The sequence below is a fragment of the Melitaea cinxia genome, chromosome 30, assembly GCF_905220565.1.
Source record: "Melitaea cinxia chromosome 30, ilMelCinx1.1, whole genome shotgun sequence".
Classification (NCBI taxonomy): domain Eukaryota; kingdom Metazoa; phylum Arthropoda; class Insecta; order Lepidoptera; family Nymphalidae; genus Melitaea; species Melitaea cinxia.
In genome coordinates, this window is record NC_059423.1 from 7,984,209 (window position 1) to 7,989,534 (window position 5,326).

General features: G+C 36.6%; 1 long non-coding RNA gene across 1 annotated transcript; it reads left to right on the forward strand.

Moving 5' to 3' along the window:
* The first annotated feature begins 3,259 nt into the window (after nucleotides 1–3,259).
* On the forward strand, nucleotides 3,260–4,455 carry LOC123668275. The gene is made up of 2 exons (XR_006745552.1): nucleotides 3,260–3,374; nucleotides 4,399–4,455. It is a non-coding gene; the product is annotated as an uncharacterized LOC123668275 (long non-coding RNA).
* The last annotated feature ends 871 nt before the right edge of the window (nucleotides 4,456–5,326 follow it).

A 5,326-nucleotide genomic window follows, 5' to 3' on the forward strand; every position in this document is an offset into this window, starting at 1 on the left:
TATGGAGCAGCCCGACTGGGGTAGTACCTCGACCTTACAGAAGATCACAGCAAAATAATACTGTTTTCAAGCAGTATTGTGTTCCTGTTGGTGAGTAAGGTGACCAGAGCTCCTGGGGGGTTGGGGATTGGGTCGGCAACGCGATTGCGATGCTTCTGGTGTTGCAGGTGTCTATAAGCTACGGTAATCGCTTACCATCAGGTGAGCCGTACGCTTGTTTGCCAGTTAGTTAGTAGTAACGGCCTGTTTTGAAATTGTATCTGGTAACCAATTTTATAATAAAACACAGTTTTTTTACAAGAGTAACTGCGGAGTTTTTCCCGATTCTTCTCTGCAGAATCTACATTCCGAATCGGTGGTAGCTTTACATTTATCTAATAATTAATTAACTACAACAAATGTGATATTAATTTGTAAAATGGTGTTCCAAAAGTGTTTTTGCGACTTTTTTGAAAACAGTATTTTTTTCTAATGTTTACGCGAATTTCACCCATTATAATGACACAAATTTTTCGGAGTTTATTTAATCAGATTTATTAACTACAGACCGTATTTTGTATAGTATATAAAATCGATAGTAAGGACCCGTTATTACCGGTGATGGATAAATTTTATCCTACCAATATCCATTACAATTATAATCAGGAATTCGTTGATTATAAAAATAGTATATAGTAATATTTTATCTGTTAGATACAAGTATATTGTTGCTATTATACTTTTTGTAGTGATCCTAATCTATATATTAATACGTGAAACAAGAACTTTGTACCCCTTTTTACGAAAGATGCGAGAGGAGTATGAAATTTCGCACACTTATAGTTTATATAGAGGAGGAGTGCAGAATACTAATATTCTTTTAAAATTATGCATAAAAAGTACATTAAATCAATAAATAAAAAACATTACACACAACTACCATGTATCGGATAAACACACGTGTATATACCTTTTTTGTTTATTATTATAGAAGTATAGTTTTTGACCTTGATAATGTTCAAACTTTTAATTTAAATTAATTATGGTCGAATATCGACTATTGGGCGACCACTAGTTAATATTTGTTACGTGAAAGCGAGATTATCCTGTTCACACGCTCGAATAGTTCAGATGATTGTCGTGGAACTTGGTATACAAGTGTAGTACGATAGATTTTTTTCACGATATAATTTGTTTTATGAACTATAAATATTGGCGTCGTTGGGCAGTGGAAATATTATTTATGTTGGATTGTTTTTTTTAATAGTTTGATGTTACGAAGCTGATATTATTCAGGATCTAATGGGTGGGTGTAACATAGGCACACATAAACTGGGTGATGTTTTCGGGAGGCTCCAAAATAATCATATCGTTTAACCCCACCCCAGGGTAGGGCGCAGCAGGAAGTACCCTGCTAATAAATAATCTCATAAAATATCCAGATTTACTTATTTTTTTATACAACTGGGTCGGCAAACAAGTGTACGGCTTCTAATCACCACAGGAGATCTCTACCTTAGGTACTTACCACATTAACACAACAATGGTTGAAAGCAGTATTATTTAGCTGTGATCTTCTGTAAGGTCGAGGTACTTCCGCAGTCGGGCTACTCCATTGTTCTTCTTCTTCTTAAGGTGCCGTCTCCTTGCGAAGGTTGGCAATCATTAGGGCGATTTCAACTTTTGAGACCGCTGCTCTAAAAAGTGATCTTGTACTCTTCCCGAACCACTGGCGCAAGTTCTTTAGCCACGATATCCTTCTGCGGCCAGGCCTCCTTCTGCCTGCTACTTTCCCCTGAATGATAAGTTGAAGGAGTTCATATTTTTTGGTGTTGTGCATCACGTGTCCAAAATATTCCATTTTCCTCCTCTTTATGGTTGTAAGTATCTCTGTGGCCTTCCCCATTCTTTGTAGCACGGTGGTGTTTCGTACGCGGTCCCTCCAAGAAATTCTTAGCATACGTCTGTACACCCACATCTCGAACGCTTCCAGTTTTTTAGACATGGCTCCTGTCAGCGTCCAAGCTTCCACACCATAAAGAAGTACAGAAAAGACATAGCACCGCGCCATGCGTGTTCGAAGAGAAATACTTAGGTTCCGGTCACAAAGAACTCTTTTCATTCTCGAAAAGGCGTTGCGTGCCTGCTCTATTCTGCATCGTATTTCGAGGCTGTGATCTCCTGTTTCGTCAACCATTGTGCCCAGATATCCGAATTTGGTGACCCGTTCAAGATCCAAATTGTGAGCAGGATATTTTCTCCTGTGCCCCACCTCAGTTAATTACCGATTGAATGTTATAATCTCATAATAATAATAATAACTCTTTATTGTACACCAAGAATGAGCAAAATTACAAAAATAAAAACAGGAGATAAGTACAAAAGTCTCTCTCATATTCATTATATTAAAAATATTTAATAGTCAATGCATTCTTCGGTTTAAGGTTATATTAATGATAAATAATTAAAGATATGTGTGGACTTAGTGGCGCTGTATTTTATGAAGGATATGACTAAATTTATTTATCACTTCAGCCTATCACAGTCTTTGCTGGACATAGGCCTCCCCATGTTCGCGCCGAAAATGGCGCGAATTCATTTTGACCATAATCACCATGCTAGGCAGGCGAGTTGGTGACCGCAGGGCTGGCGTTGTCGCGCCGAAAACGCTGCTGCCCATCTTCGGCCTGTGTATTTGAAAGCCAGTAGTCGAACGGTTATCACGCCATTGCTCGGCTTTTTGAAATGTGCTATCCCTTAGTCTCCTCTTACCACACCTACGGGAAGAGAGGGGGTGGCTACTGGGTCTGGGGGATTCTTAACTGCCGAAACCACACTAAATTTATTATACACTCTGAATTGTTAATCAATTCAGAGTAACTGTAGAGTTTCTTGCCAACAGAATCTACTTTTCGAATCGGTGGTATCTTACCGGTGGTATCTACTTCTTACCGGTGGTACTTTAACCATAATTAATTAATTAAAACGAATATTGTTAGAATTTGTAAAAAGACGATTTTAAGGTGTTTTTTAAGTCTACTTATAGTAAAGAAATTTTAATATTTTTTTGCATTTTGCGTGACGTTTTAAAGCCTAGAAAATACCAAAATGAAAAAACTATTTAGTGCAAATCTATCTTAGAATTTTAACGCAATTTTTTTTAAAGTGTATTTTTCTTTTGTTCCAGATGCGAAAATGCGTGAACGTTGACGTAATCTTAGCAACATAATAATGTGACACAATATTTCTTTTTACTTTAAATAATGTTTTTAATATGAGTATGTGATTTTATAATAATATTGTTTATATTATGGCCAGTATTAGTTATTAGATAGTTTTAGTCAATTGTGTTTAAGGATGTCAACGTCGCGAGGAGAGTTTATGGATTTGGGTTGGTAAGTATTTCTTTTTTACTTTTTAAATTTGTAATTCTTCTTTTTTTTGGAAGTTAAACTTCTTCAGGCGTATAAGGGTAATTTTTTTACGGATGAAACGGCAACGTTTTTGTCGATGGCGCTGGAACGGAAATCTAAAGCTTTAGATTTGTATAAATATAAACGAGACTTAAAAATTAGTTTGCCAAAGAAGTTTCACTTCTGACATCTGTACTTTGTACGCACGCATTTTTTTTGTAATGATATAATGAAGCCTAATTATTATATTCTCTAGCTGATTGAGCATCGCCGAGCGTAAAGTATTGAATTCATACCAAGAATTTTGCTGTAGTCAGTTTATTAAGCAGACAACACACTTAGATAGGTTTTTTTTAGTAATTCTTTTATTAAGCAGAGAACACACTTAGATAGGCTTTTTTTAAGTAATTCTACCACTAAGGAGGTGGAACTGGGGTTGAAAGTTCGGATTGAAGGCGGTTCTTTTTAATTTGGAAAAGAAAATTGAAACTTTATTTTTGGGCAAGTTGTTAAATATGAGATGATATACCTGTTTTAAAGTTTGGAAATTCCATCCCTAATACATCTTGAAGATTTGTCGAAATTGCAGTGTCGAATATAGCATGAAGAAATTAGTTTTTGTCCTTGTCCGTATGTCTTTCTGTATGTGATCTTCTGGAGGGATTTGGGGTAGGTTTAGCAACCCTCTTGCGACGCTTCTGGCGTTGCGGGCGTCTATCACCATCACATCATTATCACCATCACTTCAGCCTATCGTAGTCCACTTCTGGACATAGGCCTCCACAAGTTCGCGCCAAAAATGGCGTGAACTCGTGTGTTGCCCATAGTCACTACGCTGGGCAGGTGGGTTGTGTAGGTGTCTATAGGCTGTGGTAAACGCTTACCATCAGACATACCGTTTGTTTGTTTGTTTGACACCTATGCTACATTTTTTTATATGATAGTAATTTGTAATATTATTGTTATTGTTTGTAGTATGTCAAAGTTTGATTATTTTTGTTCGCAGTTAAGAGATCGCTGGATGTTTGGAAGATATCCACAAAATATACTTAATGGTTTTCATGGTAAGTGTTTGACGTACATAACATTGACTATGTGTTGTGAATTTTAGTTTTTTTTTTTATATTACTAGGTCGGCAAACAAGCGTACGGCTCACCAGATGGTAAGAGATTACCGTAGCTTATAGACGCCTACAATACCAGAAGCATCGAAAGCGCGTTGCCGACCCAATCCCCAATGAGGAGCCCCCCCCCCCCCCCAGGAGCTCTGGTCACCTTACTGACCAACAGGAACACAATACTGTTTAAAAAAAAGTATTATTTAGCTGTGATCTTCTGTAAGGTCGAGGTACTTCCCCAGTCGGGCTGCTCCATATTTTGAGCAGGAAATTCCTGCTGTGCCCTACCTCAGTTAGGCTAATAATTTAGTTTTGTTTTGTTAAATGAAATAATGGTATTGAATGTGATGTCAATTTTTGTATTTTTATCTGCGTATGACATGTATTTAATACGACAACGACACTAACGCATTAGGATAATATCCTGTAATGTTAGATGTGTGATTGAATCAAATATATAAAATTCTCGTGTCGCGGTGTTTGTAGTTAAACTCCTCCGAAACGGCTTGACCGATTCTCATGAAATTTTGTGTGCATATTGGGAAGGTCTGAGAATCGAACAACATCTATTTTTCATCTCCCCTGAATGTTAAGGGTAGTTCACCCCTAATTTTTTTTTAATTTTTTTTTATGATACAACATTTAAAAAATACATACAACCCTAAATTTTCAACTCTCTACGATCAACCCCTATTTTTAAATAACGTTTAGCGTTAAGACGTTTGCCGAGTCAGCTAGTAAATAAATAAATAAATAAAAGCTAAACATCATAACATATACATCAATCATAAACAGAACTACATAAGTTTCAAAATG